This window comes from Notolepis coatsorum, assembly GCF_963971535.1.
Source record: "Notolepis coatsorum genome assembly, chromosome: 2".
Taxonomy (NCBI): Eukaryota; Metazoa; Chordata; class Actinopteri; order Aulopiformes; family Paralepididae; genus Notolepis; species Notolepis coatsorum.
Window position 1 is genome coordinate 69,241,464 of NC_140166.1, and position 18,713 is coordinate 69,260,176.

Below are 18,713 nucleotides of genomic sequence, written 5' to 3' on the forward strand. Positions count from 1 at the left end.
AGAGCACCGTGGAGATAGAGCTCCAAGGCTCCGCAAGGAGTACCCCGAGGGAAGGCTCCCCTATACAACCGCCTTCTCCCAGCGAGGCAGAGAGGACCCTACAGCAGGCCTTCCTCATCAGCCTGAACGCCGCTGCTGAACGCGACCGACTGCAGATCCAGCAGCGAAGCGAACACGAGCAGATACGTCTAGAAATAAGACGCATTCAGATGGAAGAGAATGTGGCCCGAGAACGAGCCGGTGCTCAACGGGACGCAGCGCGCGACAGACAGCAGTCGCAACTAATAGAACAGCTGATCAGACGGACAACACCCTCTCCCTCCGCCAGAGGCTCCAGGAACTCGTCTAGACACACCTCCAGGGCGGCATCCCCTAGTCGAGTAAACAACCCTGAACTTGACCAACAGACGAGGTCTATACCCCCCACAGACCACCTCCCCCCACCGGTCCAAGCGAGACCTAGCAACCGGGAAGGAGCAGCATATCCTGTGGAGAGGCTAAACCAGAGACTACAAGCACTGGATGACCTAACTGAAGACGAAGAGGAAGAGGAGGAGAACCACGCCCGAAGACAGCACAGTACTCTACCGGACCAGGAGGTCCGGTACAGCCCAGGCTATACTCCCGCGGAGCTGCGCTACAGACCCCCGACTCTATACACGGGTGAGCACGACGCACGACCCGCACCGAGGAACAGCACCTGGACAAGCGGGCCATGGTACACTGCCGGTACCAGCCCATACCAAGGAGCGGGAGGAGACTCGCCTAGGAGGCCTCTCCCCCAACGCTCGCCGATGTATCCACAGTCAGCGTCATACATTGGCACGCCTATGGTACCCGACTTCACCCAAGAGAACCGGGCCCAGTATACAGAACTCCGCATGTGTCTGGAGACCATGTTGGTGGATGTATTGGATGAACGCCACAAATACGCCATCCTACTGAAGCACTTAAAGGTGCCCCGCGCACATAATATAGCGCTCGCCTACGCGACTTCCACCACCCCATACACAGCAGCGCTGGTAGCATTGGACCAGAGGTATGGGCGCATATGGGATTACGTGATCCAGGAGATCCGACACATCGACCGCTTACCCCCAGCAATAGACAATCGAGCACTGGACGACCTGTCCATCAGAGTGCAGTCCCTGGTAGGGATGTTGGGAGCGCAAAGAGAGAAGGGGAGGCATGAACTTTACGCCAACTCAAATGTGGAAAGGATTCTGGAGAAGCTGCCGCCCGCTCGTCAGGAGCGCTTTAGGCGGCAGAGGGACCACAGAGACCCGAATGGCCCCGAACCGAACCTCCTCGATCTAGCAGACTTCCTGGCGAGAGAAGTCAGCAGCCTACGGCTAGATACATTCGGACGGAGCACCCCTGGCTCCAGAGAAGGAACCAGACGACTAAATGATGGAAGAAGATCGGTGACTGTGATGCACCAATCGGAGTCAGTACCGAGCAGCAGGAGCCACAGTACCCCCTCCAGAACGGAGAAGTGGAAGATAGTGTGCCCCTACTGTGAGAAAGAACACTGGCTAGCGCAATGTGACTCCTTCCCCAAGCTGAACGCGGAGGAAGCAAGTCAATGGATAAAATCCAACAAGCGCTGTTTTCGCTGTGCGCGCTCACACATGGCAGCCGAATGCCGCTTAAAGAAAAGGTGCACCAAGTGCGATGGAGCCCATCTGGACATACTTCACGACAGTAACAGACGGCGCCCTTCACCCGCACCATCCAGCCGCAAAGCGAGCGTCATGTACATCGATCCCGCCAGCAGCAGTGGAGCCCGAGTACTCCTAAAAGTAGTGCGTGTGACACTAAGCTACCAGAATAAAGTCCTGGACACTTACGCCGTCCTCGATGACGGGTCAGAGAAGACCCTGCTGCTCGTCTCCGCTGCGGCCCAGCTAGGGCTGCGGGGAAGCGAAACCCAAATGACAATTCGGACAATAAGACGAGATTTGAAGACGATAAAGGGCGAGAATGTCTCATTCTCTATCGCAGCAAGCGGCCAGCCTGAGCGACGGTACCAGATTACAGACGCTTTCACCAGCCAAGAAATAGGACTGTCGCGGTACACATACCCCGTCGCCAAGCTGATGGAGAAATATGCACATCTGCGCAAGTTACCGATCCCGCTCATAGACAATGCTATGCCGACCCTGTTGATAGGCTCCGACCATGCAGACCTCATTGTCCCGATAGACCGGGTTCATACCGGACCCCGAGGCTGTCCTGCAGCAGTCGAGACCCGTTTGGGATGGACTCTCCAAGGCCCGCTCGCCAAATCTCTCAACCGAAGTACAGCCACTAGATGTCTCCACTCCCGAGTCACAGAGGGAGAAACCGCACTCCTGCAACACGTAGAGCGGCTATGGACCTTGGAACAAATGCCCTTTAAGAACGGAAAGAAAGACATTCGCTCTAAAGATGACATTTACGCCATTCACCTCCTCGAGACAGGGACCAAGAGAGTCCCGGTCAACGGCGTGTTGAGATACGCCACGCCACTCCTGCGGCGAGAAGGAATGCCTACTTTCCACGCCAAGACAGACGCCACAGAACGGTACCTGCTGAACACGGAGCGGCGCTTAGCCAAGAACCCCGCCCAAGAGAGTGTATACCGCGCTGAGATTGAGAAGCTCATCACAGCGGGACACGTCACAAAGATGGACATTAAAGAGGCTGACCAGACCACTGAATCGTGGTAGGTGCCTCACCACAAGGTCCATCACAACGGTAAAGACCGCATAGTATTTAACTGCAGCTACCAGATCGGATCCCAAAATCTGAATAAAGAGTTACTGCCCGGTCCCACACTCGGCCCCTCCCTACTCGGCGTTCTACTCCGCTTCCGCCAGGAAAAGGTGGCCATCAGCGGGGACATTAAAGGAATGTTCCTGCAGGTGAGATTAGTAGAGGCGGACAAGCCCCTGTTACGGTTCCTATGGAGAGAGAAGCCAGGAGATGAGCACCCAGCCATCTACCAATGGGAAGTCCTCCCCTTCGGAACGACGTGCAGCCCCTGCTGTGCTACATTTGCACTACAGAAACATGTAGCAGAGGACCCAGCAGCGGACGAAGAGGTCCGACACAGCGTAAAGAACAGCTTCTACGTAGACAACTGTCTACAAAGCCTTTCAACCCAAGAAGAAGCCGAGGCTCTCCTGATTAAACTCCGCGCCTCATTGATCAAAGGCGGCTTTGATCTCAGGCAGTGGGCCAGCAGCGATCCGCAAGTACTGCGCAGCCTCTCCTCCGAGGACAAGGCAGCCAGCAGCGAGACCTGGATGGCTACAATCCCGGGAGAAGCCCAGGAGATGACCCTGGGATTGGTGTGGCGATTCAAAACAGATTCGCTTCACTACAGACACAAGCCCCTGACTACGGAGCAGGGAAGGCCGGCGGCGGCGCCAACCACCAGACGGAGTGTGTACACAACACTCGCCCGACAATATGACCCGCTAGGATGTATTCTACCGTACACCACCAGGGCAAAAATGATTGTACGAGCATTGTGGGACAAGGACCAGGGCTGGGACGACCCCATTCCCGCACACCTTGCATCCACCTGGAGAGAGTGGGAGATGGAGCTCCACTCACTCCCAGGCGTTAATATGCGCCGAAGCTACTTCCCACCCACGGTGAGGCCAGAGACATGTAAAATGGACTTACACGTCTTCAGTGACGCCTCAGAGGTCGCATACGGATCAGTAGCCTACTTGCGGGCCCAAGACCAGGGGGGAGAGATCTACACAGCATTTGTCCTCGCCCGCTCGAGAATAGCCCCACGCAAGCAACAATCTATCCCACGTCTAGAGCTCTGCGCAGCCCTAGCCGGAGCGCACCTAGCCACGCTCATCCAACGTGAGCTCACCATACCGGTGTCTAGAACAATCCTGTGGTCAGATTCCACGACGGTACTCGCCTGGATCAAATCGGACTCATGCAAGTACAAAGTCTTCGTGGGAGTCAGAGTCACCGAGATTCAAGACTTAACCGAAGAGTTAACCGGAGAAACAGAGTGGCGCTACGTTGATACAAAACAGAACCCAGCTGACGTCATCACCCGGGGGATGCCCCTGGATGACCTCACCCGTCGCAATGTCTACAGTGACGGCCCCGCATTCCTAAGACTCCCGGAAGGACAGTGGCCCATGCCTATCCCGAGGGAAGCAAGTCCAGAGGAGGTGGAAAATAAGAAGTCTGTGTTCTGTGGATTGAGCACCGTAGCCTCCACCGACCCTAACATAGACGATTGCACGTCCATAGAGAGTGCACAACAAAGAACATTCCTGCGGTACCACCCGGAGTGCAAGTTCCCCGCTGATATGTCAGCAGCTAACTACGAGGAAGCAGAATTGCTTCTACTGCAGCGAGCCCAGAGAGACTCGTTCCCCGATGAATTGGCCTGTCTACAGGGAGGAAAGCCCGTCCCATCCGACAGCAGATTAATTCATCTGGCCCCCGAGAGCGACGCTCATACCCTCATCAGAGTGGGTGGTCGCCTACGCAGAGCCCCCAATCTACCGGATGACATTAAATACCCGATCGTATTGAACAGCCGACACAAGGTCACAGAGCTGATTATAAAGAAATACGATGAGGATGTACATCACGCAGGAGCAGAAAGAGTCTTCGCGGAAATCAGACGTCGTTACTGGATCCTACAAGGAAGAGAGGCGGTACGACACTTCCAGCGAACATGTCTAGACTGCCGCAAGTGGCGCGCGCAGCCCAGCATACCAAGGATGGCTGACCTTCCTCCATGTCGCCTCCGAATCGGTGACAAGCCATTCCACTCAACGGGTATGGACTGCTTTGGCCCGCTGCACATAAAGAAAGGAAGAGGAACCGAGAAGCGGTGGGGTATTGTATTCAAATGCATGACCACCAGAGCGATACACATCGAGCTTCTCCCGACCATGAGCACAGACTCATTCCTTATGGCCTTCCGTAGATTCACATCACGGAAAGGAAGACCGTCTACCCTATTGTCCGATCATGGGACAAACTTCAAAGGCGGCGAAAGAGAGCTGAGAGAGAGCTTCCAAGCTATGGGCCCAGAACTTAAGACCCACCTCGCTCCAGCACAGGTTGATTTCCAATTCAACCCCCCAAACGCACCCCACTTCGGTGGCACTTGGGAACGAGAAGTGCGCTCCATAAATACAGCCCTGTACGCAGTACTTGGGGCCCAGACTGTGGCGGAAGAAGTCCTAATGACAGTCCTCACGGAGATTGAGGGAGTACTTAACTCGAAGCCCCTCGGATATGTCTCCAGTGATGTGGCGGATATCGACCCAGTTACCCCCAACACACTCCTGATGGGGCGGCTAGATCCTGCATTACCACAGACAATGTACCGGCCTGAAGAAGCGAACGGCCGACGAATGTGGAGGTACAGCCAAGTATTAGCCGACAAGTTTTGGAACAGTTTCCTACTGCACTACCTACCGTCTCTACAGACCCGCCAGAAGTGGGTAAAGGAGAGAGACAATTTGACAGAAGGAACAGTCGTCATGATTATTGATCAATCACTGCCCAGAGCTATGTGGCCGGCCGGCCGCGTAAGCAAAGTGATCACCGGTGCCGACGGCAAGGTCCGAGCAGCTGAAGTGCTCGTCCAGGGTCGCACTTACACCCGTCCCGTGGCGAGGCTCATAGAACTACCTCGACTCCCAGACACAATCGATGATGACCATGACCCTACAACCCTATGACTTTGTGAAGTTGACTGACCCCTACAGCAAACCCTTATGTGTAAATAGACAACGCGATTAATCTGTCTCTGTTTAACTGATTAGGTCTGGGACCAATCAGGGGGTGGCTGTTGTGAAGGGCCAGATTAAACCGAATATATATATTTATTTATATATATATATTTAATTGTATTTGTATATTCTCTAATATTCCCTGATATCCCTTGTATATTCCTTGTACAATATGCATTGAATATCCATTCTAGCCTACTGAACATCCCATAATAGTCTCCATTCTACTATTGGTCGATACCTTGGTGCCAGGCTGCCATACCCCTCAGACCCAGTTCAAACGTACCGCTCCACATGTACGAACAAGTCCTAGTTCCGCGTAGGAATCTGGCTACCGCACCACTAATGGGACTATTTGTTCATAGTGCGTATATATACTGCGCTACTAAAGTAGGACTTCCTTTTTCAGTCCAGTTTCTTACCCTCCAATAGAGTCACAGACGTAAAGCCTCCCCGCGACGCCACGTGTGGGAGTAAGGCCAAGTTCGCCTACCATCGGTATTGAGACATCGTGTATATTAATATTTGAATAGTCATATTTGGCACTATATCGTCGAGTTGGACGTAGTCTATTAAGCTAATAATAGTCTGTTAATATATAGTGCTTCGTGCGGTGAGAATACTACCGTAGTCAGTACCCCATCGTTTCGGGCAGAGAACTGGCTGCTTACCCAGGGTGGGTGACCCCACGTGAAGCTGCACCCGAGGAGCCCCAGAGCCGACGAGCGAGTGGACCTGTATACCGGATTATTCTACCGACGACAGCCCGCCTTCCCAGGCACGGATTATGCTTTGTATACTTTGATTATTCCATGGATAAAGACCCCCGACACTGCCGTGTGTTGGAACCCCCCCCCCCCTGGAGAGGACGCAAGGTGAGGAGACGCTCTGCAAGACGAGGTCGCTTCACGTCTCTCCCCCGTGGACCGGAGAGAGCCGGCCCACAAAGAGTCCACCTGCTTTCATCTGTGGTCCAAGGATCGCCGGCGCATTGAACGGCACTACAGTGGGTTCACCTGGGATACCCTTGGCCGGATGAGGCAGCCGGATTCTACCCCCCCCCCCCCTCCTACTCCTGTCGGCTTACAAGCGACCGGATTAACCCCCTCTAGTGTATCCAGTATATAATCATTAAAGTATCATTGCTGTTATTCCTTAACCTATTCCAGGTCGTATATGTACCACCTGCGCCTTCAGAGATTGGACATTCTCTATTGATATACCGACGAATACTCTTGCCATAAAAGTGCATACTAATTCCATTCATAAATGTGATTGATTTGATTAAGTGCTTGTTCTACACACCATCGCTGTGTAGAAATAAAGACCTATTTCTAATTCGTACATTTGTGTTGGATCCGTTTCATCTACGTGACAGTGTTCATCATAATATATTTATGCCGTGTACTGGGTGGCCGAATATTAAGTACAAAGGTAGTGGTAGTAAGTATCATATCTAGTAATACAGTCAGGGAATTGTACCCCTCAGTTACAACTGTACTGTATATTATTTCTGTAACTCAGTTACCTTCTCTACTCTGCATTGTATATACTGTATATTTTATGTATATTGAAATTTTTTGTTTTGTTTACACTTGTTTACGCACTTGACTTTCTATTTTATACTTATATTATACTTATTTTATACTATCTTTTTATTTTATCTAGCACACTCTCAGGAGCTAAACAGAAAGAAGCATTCCATACAAATGTATTCTGTATTTCTGTATGACAATTAATAAAGAAACTTGAAACTTGATATACGTATGATTTAACTTGGGGGACCAGTGTCTGCTTTGATCGACTCTCCGGTCTGCGTCCATATGTGCCCTCTTGATAGCCGCCAGCCACTTTTTCCTCTGTGATGCCTCAGCTGGTATTATATAAAACTTGCGATTTTGATTTAGTTATTAGTACAACACGTAACACAGCAGCTCTTTGACATTGTGATGCACTGAAGAAAATTACCCTCGATTGTGTTTAATTTGCCGCTTTTCCAATCCGTTTTCTGCACTAAATGAAGCGTTCACAATGTACCCGGGGTGAATGTTTCCCCCAAGCCGTAGTTGCGTAGCAACAACAGACAGGAAGTTGACTTCGAGAATGATACCTTTGCAATGGTAACACGTCAACTTTCTCAATCTCTTGCACCCAACTAACAATGGTTTCCATGGCAACATTATCAAAACATTGTACGGTGGCCATTTTATGGTGCACCCGACACAATGCAAGGAGCCAACCTGCTCATCGGGAGCAAATAGGGGTGAAATATCTTGCTCAAGGACACTGCGACACGGCCAGGAGGAGCGGGAATCGAACCGGGAACCTGCGGATTTGTATTATAATGTACAAAGGTAGTAGTATTAAAAATGCCACCCCTAAATACTACTCACTAAATATCCTGACGTCAGAGAGCTGTGGAAATATTGTGAAATACTTTCTTTTTATATATTCTCATTATTGACATGGACTGCACTTTTTGACTAAGATTTAACAAAACTTTATTGTTTAAAAAAAAAAAAACTTTTTTAAGCAGGGTCGGTCGGCAACCGGAACCAAACCATTTATTTTGCATGGCCTTAGTACTGCATGCGGAGGATACGTTGGTCTCCTGTGATTGGTTAGTACTGCATGCGGAGGATACGTTGGTCTCCTGTGATTGGTTAGTACTGCAAGCGGAGGATACGTTGGTCTCCTGTGATTGGTTAGTACTGCATGGGGATGATACGTTGGTCTCCTGTGATTGGTTAGGGTAAATATAATCCCCCTCCCCCACAGGAATGGGTTATAGTGAAGACAGTGTCAGGCTGGAGATGGAAATGGAGAGTAACGAGTTGACAACTCTGTCCGATAATCAGGCGATTTTCAGAAACTCAAGAATATCAATTCAGACGGGGCTCGCTTTACCTGAGGCTATTTCTACTGGCACGGCTGCACAGTCTTCCGATTCGGACTGGAGTCATCGATATGCTCTGGTAAAGATTGCGTCGCCCTACCTCTCCCTGTAAAATCAATGCTTTAGTCAACCTACCTGGTTAAATTAGGCTTGGCAATGTCATCAACAATCCTGCTGGCTTTCAAGTCGAGGAGAGGTAGGTATTGGCTCTGGATTCACAACATAGCTGGAATAGTTTGAGGCCCTTGTGTATCATGGATCACACCATTAGTTAGAGTGTCTCGACCATGTATTGAGATAATAGAGAGAAATATAGATAGAGAGATAATGACATACAGACATAGATAGATATAGAGAAATATATAAAGAGAGATATAGAGAGAGATATATAGAGAGTGAGAGAGATAGAGAGAGAGAGAGAGAGAGAGAGAGAGAGAGAGAGAGAGAGAGAGAGAGAGAGAGAGAGAGAGAGAGAGAGAGAGAGAGAGAGAGAGAGAGAGAGAGAGAGAGAGAGAGAGAGAGAGAGAGAGAGAGAGAGAGAGAGAGAGAGAGAGAGAGAGAGAGAGAGAGAGAGAGAGAGAGAGAGAGAGAGAGAGAGAGAGAGAGAGCGAGAGATAGATAGATAGATAGATAGATAGATAGATAGATAGATAGATAGATAGATAGATAGATAGATAGATAGATAGATAGATAGATAGATAGATAGATAGATAGATAGATAGATAGATAGAGAGAGAGAGAGAGAGATAGAGAGCGAGCGAGATAGAGAGATAGAGAGCGAGAGAGAGAGAGAGACAGATGGATGGTTCTCCTGGAGCCTCTGTGGCAGCATATCATATGTTAATACATTCGATGCCGCTTGTTATCCACTGCCAGGCCGCGCGGCTCTGCGTCGACTTAAAGGAACCGAGTCACTCAGTTCATCTTCACTCTCCGCCTGGATCCATAACGAATGCTCCGGTACGAGGAAGGCGACGCGTTAAAAGCCGACCTCTTAAGTCGAGGTCTTGTCAGTTTGAACAGAAAGCCCACAGAAGCGCCCGCCTGCGGTGAAGATGAACAGTGTGTTCCCTCCCCGGCCTGCGTTCACGTCCTCGTGTCACGGTGCATCAGGGGTGAGAGGTCGAGGGGCATCAGGGGTGAGGTGTCGAGGGGCATCAGGGGTCGAGGGGTCGAGGGGCATCAGGGGTGAGATGTCGAGGGGCATCAGGGGTGAGGTGTCGAGGGGCATCAAGGGTGAGATGTCGAGGGGCATCAGGGGTGAGAGGTCGAGGGGCATCAGGGGTGAGGTGTCGAGGGGCATCAGGGGTGAGGGGTCGAGGGGCATCAGGGGTGAGATGTCGAGGGGCATCAGGGGTGAGAGGTCAAGGGGCATCAGGGGTGATGGGTCGAGGGGCATCAGGGGTGAAGGGTCGAGGGGCATCATGGGTGAGGGGTCGAGGGGCATCAGAGGATCATTATGAGAGATAGGAGTCAGGATTTGTCTACCCCTGTATGCGTGACTCCAGTGGTTCTCAACATGGCATCCAGGGACCGCCAAATAGAAAAGTTTAACTTCACTATTTTTCTGATCATGTTATCACTTTCTCCACTGATACAGTACCAGATCTAATAATAGCAATCTTATCTCATGGGGGTCCATGGCCCCAGCCCCAGGCCTAGTGTGTAATAATCCAGTGGTCCTTGACGTGAAACAGGTTTGAGAACCACTGCACTGCCACCTTGTCGAGGCACCCGCTTTACTTGCCGAGTTCAGTCCCGCTACCTCCCCCGCTACCTCCCCGGCTACCTCCCCCGCTAGACACAGCTACAGGGGATGAGGCCCGTGCGAGGCCTCTACCTGGGGGTAAGTCGGTACACATCCTCTGCTCAGAGGTCCATGCTGTGATTAAGACCCCATGTCGTCCTACTGGCCCCGAAGGATCGATTCCAACCGCAACGCTGTCCCCCCCGCCTCAGTCAGACAGACATAATGAACAGCAGCAAAGTGGGGAGTTTCAATTCACCGCCTCTAGGGAACATAGAAGAGGGCTCGGGCCATGGCAGTGACCCCCCCCCCCCCTGGCAAGACTGCATGTATTACCCACTAAGTACAATCTGTCCACCTGGTATCCTCACATTCACAGTCCATTCTGATTAAACCATCAGGACTCACAACAACACCTAGAATCCATTGCGCACATAACAAATGGATGTAATGCATACAAACACCTGCACATCGCTCGCCATGACCGTATTGTGGACATTGTGTCTGATGCGGTACAAAACATCTTACCATCTAGTGCAACAATGTACAAACATGCTAGAGTGCAACCAGAGTGGTTTGGTTTTTACCAACGATGTCTTTGCTAACATCCCAAATACACCTGATGTTGTTTTTGTTGACACCAGCCACAAGGAGGTGCTAATCTTAGAAGTAGGCTGTGCCTTTGACCTGTACATGGACCAGGCTTTCCAGGACAAGTATATCAAATACCAACCATTGCTCGATGTGATGGCCGACCTTGGGTACAAGTGTAGATATAGTGTACTCATATTTGGAAGTCTTGGCCATGTATATATAAATGCACCATGAGCGGACTGAGAATTCCTGCAATGTCAAAGAGAAAAGCCAAACAAATAGCCAAATATTGCTCTGTCTCAGCTATTATTGGCAGCTTAGCCGCGTGGAGAAGGAGGTGTCCCTTAAGTGCTCAGTGCTGCTTGGCCCCGATATATTTGATTCCCTGTTTATGTAATATAATTTGTGGAACCAAATTAAGTATTCAAATGTGTGTGTACGTGTGTGTGTGTGTGTGTGTAGTCGAGTAGGTGGACTTGGTGGGGGGAGGGAAGGCTGAGTGTCAGCAGGGAAATCAAGCTTGATAGTAATCATTATTAACCAAGTGCATGTCTGTAGCACTTTAGCCCCTAGAGAGACAAGACAGAGTGAGAGGTACTTGACGCGCACGCACGCACGCACACACACACACACACACACACACACACACACACACACACACACACACACACACACACACACACACACACACACACACACACACACACACACACACACACACACACACACACACACACACACACACACACACACACACACACACACACACACACACACACACACACACACACACACACACACACACACACACACACACAATGGGGGACCCTGATGTAAACAAGACAAACGTCTTTCTCTGGTCTGCATCCCCTTAACACTTTGAGCGCCACGCCTGGTTTTCCGTTTTACCGCTTGAATGCCACCATCGGCGCCAATGTTAACGTTAATATCGCCTAATCTATGTTTTAAATTATGGCTACGTGTCTAATCTGCCCATCGCATTATCAAAGACTATTTTCCAGTCAGTGCTGTGAAGGCAGATTGTTTTTTTATCGCGTCGTTTCCGTTTCAGAGCAGTTAGAAAAGCCCCCGTTTTGATATAAAAAACAGCTCATTCTGGAGCATTCTATGAAAATCGTCTTTTAGTGGAATATTCCACAACGTTGATATTCGTCTGCCTTTTTATGAATCGTTTTCAAATAAACGCTAGATGATCAATATTATACGTGCACGCAAGCACATTACGGCCGCGCACTGATAATCGCTCCGTTGATTTCCTCACGGACTTTTACAGTGAAACCGAAAGAAGACATTTCACAAAACAGCTTATAACTTCATCAAACTTACTCTGATTATCCTACCACTGATAACATAGAGTCCTTACCTGACATCAGATGGTATCCAACTGGTATATTCCAATTCCTGATCACCATTCGAAAAAATCGATACGTGTATGGATCCAACGCGATACAGTAGAACTCCATGATCCGCAGGGCTCTGAGGCTCCAGAATGAACTCTGGTAACCCCGGCTGGATCAGTGAACTGGAAAATGTGGAGTACCGGATTTTTTTCCCCATTCATTTTCATTGAGTCCATTCCAAAATCACTTATGTCATCTGGGAGACGACAGGGGGCGCTTTTTTCCACAGTGATCGCCGGCGCCCCTCGGCTATACTCGGGTAGGCTCGGGTGATGCAATAATTTTTCAGATCGCAAAAAACAAAAGAAAAAAAAATCCGAGAAATCTCGTGAGTGGCACTCAAAGTGTTAACAATTGTGTGTATTGAGCCGTACTGTATTGTACCCATTCTGCAATCTGTTAAATAAAGTTTTCATTCATTCATTCATTCATTCTCACACACACACACACAAGCTGACAAGGATCATAAAACAGCTCCTTCAATAAATGTATTAACCCATTCTCTGCCACCACTTTGATCATCCTAAATCATCCTCTGCCAGCGCTATTTGTCTATGGAGATGTTCACCTTCTTTGCAGGGCTATAACTTTTTAAATTGTATTGCTAAATTGACATTACTATGGCCCATTCAACATCAATTATCTATCGTTCAGGATGTAGGAACATTTTACTTTTTCATTCACACATTCATACTAAAATACCATCTAGAGCAGTGTTTCTCAACTGGTGGGTCGCGACCCAAAAGTGGGTCGCAGGGCCATTTTGAGTGGGTCGCGGATGTGTGTGTAAAAAAAATAAATAAAAAAAAAGTACATTTTATTTTTATTTTTTAACTTTTTTTCACTACCTATCTTTGTGAAAGTGGCTTCTCAGCTCTGGTCCAGCTGAAGACAAAGCGGAGGAACAGATTGGACATTGAGCATGACCTCAGAGTTGCTTTGTCTACCATCACCCCAGACTTTGAGACTCTTGTCAGGAGCAAACATCATCCCCAGTTATTCCATTAGTTCCCTGCATGTTAAGCTAAGAAGTCTGCTAAGAAGGATATATTATTTATTATTATTATTTTATTTCATTGTGTTTTTAGCCCTTAGTTGCACTTTTGTTGCAACCCCAGTTATCCCATTAGTTCCCCCAAACGTAGGTCTGTTATGTTAAGCTAAGAAATCTGCTAAGAAGCATTTTATTTATTATTATTTTATTTCATTGGGTTTTTAGCCCTAGTTGCACTTTTGTTGCAATCCCAGTTATCCCATTAGTTCCCCCAAACTTAGGTCTGTTATGTTAAGCTAAGAAGTCTGCTAAGAAGCATAATTATTTATTATTATTATTTAATTTCATTGGGTTTTTAGCCCTAGTTGCACTTTTGTTGCAACCCCAGTTATCCCATTAGTTCCCCCAAACGTAGGTCTGTTATGTTAAGCTAAGAAATCTGCTAAGAAGCATTTTATTTATTATTATTTTATTTCATTGGGTTTTTAGCCCTAGTTGCACTTTTATTGCAATCCCAGTTATCCCATTAGTTCCCCCAAACTTAGGTCTGTTATGTTAAGCTAAGAAGTCTGCTAAGAAGCATAATTATTTATTATTATTATTTAATTTCATTGGGTTTTTAGCCCTAGTTGCACTTTTGTTGCAACCCCAGTTATCCCATTAGTTCCCCCAAACTTAGGTCTGTTATGTTAAGCTAAGAAATCTGCTAAGAAGCATTTTATTTATTATTATTTTATTTCATTGGGTTTTTAGCCCTAGTTGCACTTTTATTGCAATCCCAGTTATCCCATTAGTTCCCCCAAACTTAGGTATGTTATGTTAAGCTAAGAAGTCTGCTAAGAAGCATAATTATTTATTATTATTATTTAATTTCATTGGGTTTTTAGCCCTAGTTGCACTTTTGTTGCAACCCCAGTTATCCCATTAGTTCCCCCAAACTTAGGTCTGTTATGTTAAGCTAAGAAATCTGCTAAGAAGCATATATTATGTATTATTCTTTTATTTCATTGGGTTTTTAGCAATAGTTGCACTTTTGTTGCACTTTTTTGTGTTTATTTCATGTTTTGAAAGATTGCGTATTACTGCAATTTTTTTTTTTTACATAAATCATAGTGGTTAAAAATTTTGGGTCGCGACTTAATGACTAAGGAAAATGTTGGGTCCCGAGGCTAGACCAGTTGAGAACCACTGATCTAGAGTATAAATATGTTTTTTATCGTTTTCTGCAGTATTTCATAGAACGTGAGATATAGGCATAATGCATATATTAGATGATCAAATGCAGTTTGATACCGATCAATGTTATATTAAAAATGTCAACTGTACATGGTCCTAAACGTCATGACTGGTCATCTGCGGGTGAATGGAGGGGGGGGGGGGGTCGTTTATAATTCAATGACCGACGTTAAATGATTTATGTAGTATGGGTGATATATTGATCAGAGCAGTTTGTATCGAAAATGATAAAGAAAAACGCTGAAACTCACCCCAGTCTCCTCGTAGCGTTGGGCGATGAGAGTGGAGCAAACAGGTCCCAATTATGGGATGTTGATCGATGCGATCCATTTCCGGTTTGTATATTACTAATACACGTCCAAATCATGTTGATTATTGAGTTATGGCAAAGATCCATATCGACGGTGTCTGTATTGAGCCCCGGGACGATAAGCGAGTGGCCGGACGAAAATAGGGGACGGACCGAGCTACAATGGGCACTTCCAGTTTGGCAACTCACCGATCGGCCACCAGGTGGCGGTATTGAAGCGTTGCAGAGTTGTGATGGCTCAGACAGCTTCACCCAAGACTCCGTGGGTGAAATATGAATACCATGACGAAAATATGAAATATTGATCTCAAAAACGCCTTACAGAGTTATTGGCAGACAACGCATGGCGGAGAAACCATGATTGGCGGATAATGGGTTAACTATATTATGTTAGGTACTTTATTGATTAATTAGGTTATGATAGGTACTTTTGATTAATTCGGTTATGTTAGGTACTTTTGATTAATTAGGTTATGTTAGGTACTTTATTGATTAATTAGGTTATGTTAGGTACTTTTGATTAATTCGGCTATGTTAGGTACTTTTGATTAATTAGGCTATGTTAGGTACTTTATTGATTAATTAGGTTATGTAAGGTACTTTATTGATTCATTAGATTATATTAGGTACTTTATTGTTTCATTTGGCTATGTTAGATACTTTATTGATTAATTAGGTTATGTTAGGTACTTTATTGATTAATTAGTTTATGTAAGGTACTTTATTGATTAAGTAGGTTATGTTAGGTACTTTATTGAGTAATTAGGTTATGCAAGGTACTTTATTGATTAATTAAGTTATGTTAGATACTTTATTGATTAATTATGTTATGTTAGGTACTTTGATTAATTAGGTTATGTTAGGTACTTTATCGATTAATTAGGTTATGTCAGGTACTTTTGATTAATTAAGTTATGTTAGGTACTTTGATTAATTAGGTTATGTTAGGTACTTTTGATTAATTAGGTTATGTTAGGTACTTTATTGATTAATTCGGTCATGTAAGGTACTTTATTGATTAATTAGGTTATGTTAGGTACTTTATTGAGTAATTAGGTTATGCAAGGTACTTTATTGATTAATTAGGTTATGTTAGGTACTTTGATTAATTAGGTTATGTTAGGTACTTTTGATTAATTAGGTTATGTTAGGTACTTTTGATTAATTAGGTTATGCTCAGGTTGGGATTCCTTAATTTCCCCCCCCTGGTGCAGCAGTTCACATATTGATAGTACAGTATGTGAAAAAAGCTCGGTATAATCAGCTCTTAAGTTGTCCGGCGTTTTAAGAGTTGCACTGTAGTGAGAATCCACTAGTGTACTGGGTGCTGTGGACGATGCTGCCTGCGGTGTTCGTGATTAAATCTGTGAGGAAAATAGACACTTAAAATCAACGAAGCGAGTCCAATACTCCAAAGCCATGGCATCATCCAGCAGTTAGGATCGTAATCTAACAATAAAACAACAGCAGGAGAAATATGTGAAACACAAAGAAAATGCCAAAAGGGACAGTGGCGCAGTGGGCAAGGCACTCGCAACGAATGCTGGAGACTGGGCTCGAACAGGATGCCTCCCTGTTCGAGCCCCGCGCTCCACATTGCTTTCAGTTTTGCTGGTCGTCCACAGTAATACACATTGGCAGTATTAGAGGGTGGGAAACTGATGGGTGGGGATCGGGCGTTGTGGACAGCGACTCCTACAGGTCGGTTGGTGCGCCTGCGCAGTAGAATCAGGAAGCGACGGGGGCGGCGCCCCTCCAAAGCGCAGACCCCTGACGCTGAAATATCGTGCTGCGCAGGTGAAAAGATGCGACTGCTGTTACCTCGAGTATCGGAGGGGACTTGTGCTATGTATGACTTAGTCCACATTGCAGCCGGCTTGTGGGAGGCAAGAAACAGCGTTCGAGACAGGGGAGGGTTGAATTGGATGATATGAAAAATTGGGATGGGAGAAAAAATATAAAATGGGAGAAAAAGTGGATCAAAAAAATAAAAAGCCCTGCAGGTCGCCCCACAGAGCAGCGCCCCCTGGAGGCCCTGCAGGTCGCCACAGAGCAGCGCCCCCTGGAGGCCCTGCTGGTCGTCACAGAGCAGCGCCCCCTGGAGGCCCTGCTGGTCATCACAGAGCAGCGCCCCCTGGAGGCCCTGCAGGTCGCCACAGAGCAGCGCCCCCTGGAGGCCCTGCAGGTCGCCACAGAGCAGCGCCCCCTGGAGGCCATCTCAGGGCTCAGTTAAACATCTCGTTTCACAAAACAATCACAACAGAAACATAAAGAGCGGAGCGGCCGGGTAGCGCAGCGGACTAAGCGTCTGTCTACCACCACAGAGCCAGTGGGATCGAATCCAGCTGTGGTGCTTCCGGGTTGGTCGACCGTCCAAACTAACACGATTGGCAGTGTTAGCGGGTGGGAAACCCGGCGTGGGTGGGTCCTGGTCGTTGTAAACAGCGACTCCTACAGTTCAGTTGGGGCACCTGCACAGCGAGGTCAGATCCTGGGGAAGTAGTGTGATCCTTCCACACGTTACACTCTCCCAGTGAGAGTCCGCGCTGCCAGGTGAAAAGAAGCGGTTGATTGGCTACACATGTGTCGGAGGAAGCATGTGATAGTCTCCGCCCTCCCGGACCGACGGTAGGGGGTAGAGTGCGCAACGACCAGGAAGGGGATTGGGAATTGGCATAACGACTAACATTGGGAGGGGAGAAAAACGGAAAAAGAAGGGAAAAAAGATAATACAAAAAAATTAAAGAAACATAAAGAGCAATATAATCAAGGGCGGCTGAGTGGCGCAGTGGGCAAGGCGCTCGCCACTAACGCAGGAGATGCTGGTATCGAGCCCAGCTCTCGGCGTTGCTACCGGCTTGGCCGGCCGTCATACTAACACAATTGGCAAGTGTTAGAGGGTGGGAAAGCCGGTGGGTGGGGATTGGACGTTGTGGACAGCGACTCCTACAGATCGGTTGGGTGACGCCGGTGCGGCGGAAACAGGAAGTATCGGGGGCAGCGTGAGCCTCCCACGCGTTACTCCTCGCCACTGAGAGTTCGAGCTGCTGCGGTGAAAAGATGCGACAGGCTGCCTCCTCGTGTACCGGAGGGGACACGTGATGCAAGGCTTCTGTCCTCACTACAACCGACCAGTGGGGGGCATAGTCTAGCAACGTTCAAGACAGGGGAGGGAAGAATTGGAAATACGAAATTGGGGATGGGAGAAAAATAGAAAATGGGGAGAAAAAGTGGATAAAAAAAAAATAGCAACATAATCATTTACACTTAACTTCTCTTATCATAAGGAGGCCTGCTTTTACGATAACCTCGGCTGCGGTAGTTCACCCTGCAGTGTCCTCAGGGGTGATGAGAACCACACGGTAAGTGCTTCACCCTCCAATCCATTAGGCGAAGCATAATGTACAGCACACTAAAGATAAACCCCAGACAGAGTGATTCAAGACCCCGACGCAAAGCGGTTTATGTTGCAATAATGACCTGCTGTACATTGTCCCACTTATTACACGGCTACCCACCAACGGGATTATTCATCCGACATGGGATATTGATTTAAAATTATTTAATTACAAACTTTCGCCGGATAGTCCGGCAGAGCTGGTATTTACGTAATGACGTAAATTAAAATGCTCGACGTTGATTATTGTCCACAGCGAACGCACTGGATACAACGGTGTGACACTCTAGACTCTAGAGTGAGGTCTTTATGCATCGCACACTGGTGGACAAGAGATGAATACA

General features: G+C 47.6%; 1 protein-coding gene across 1 annotated transcript in view; it reads right to left on the reverse strand.

Annotated features, from left to right (window-relative positions):
- The window catches only part of phkb (phosphorylase kinase, beta), a gene marked incomplete at its 5' end in the record, with an annotated part of 318,550 nt that overhangs the window by 195,093 nt on the left and 104,744 nt on the right, over window positions 1-18,713 (reverse strand).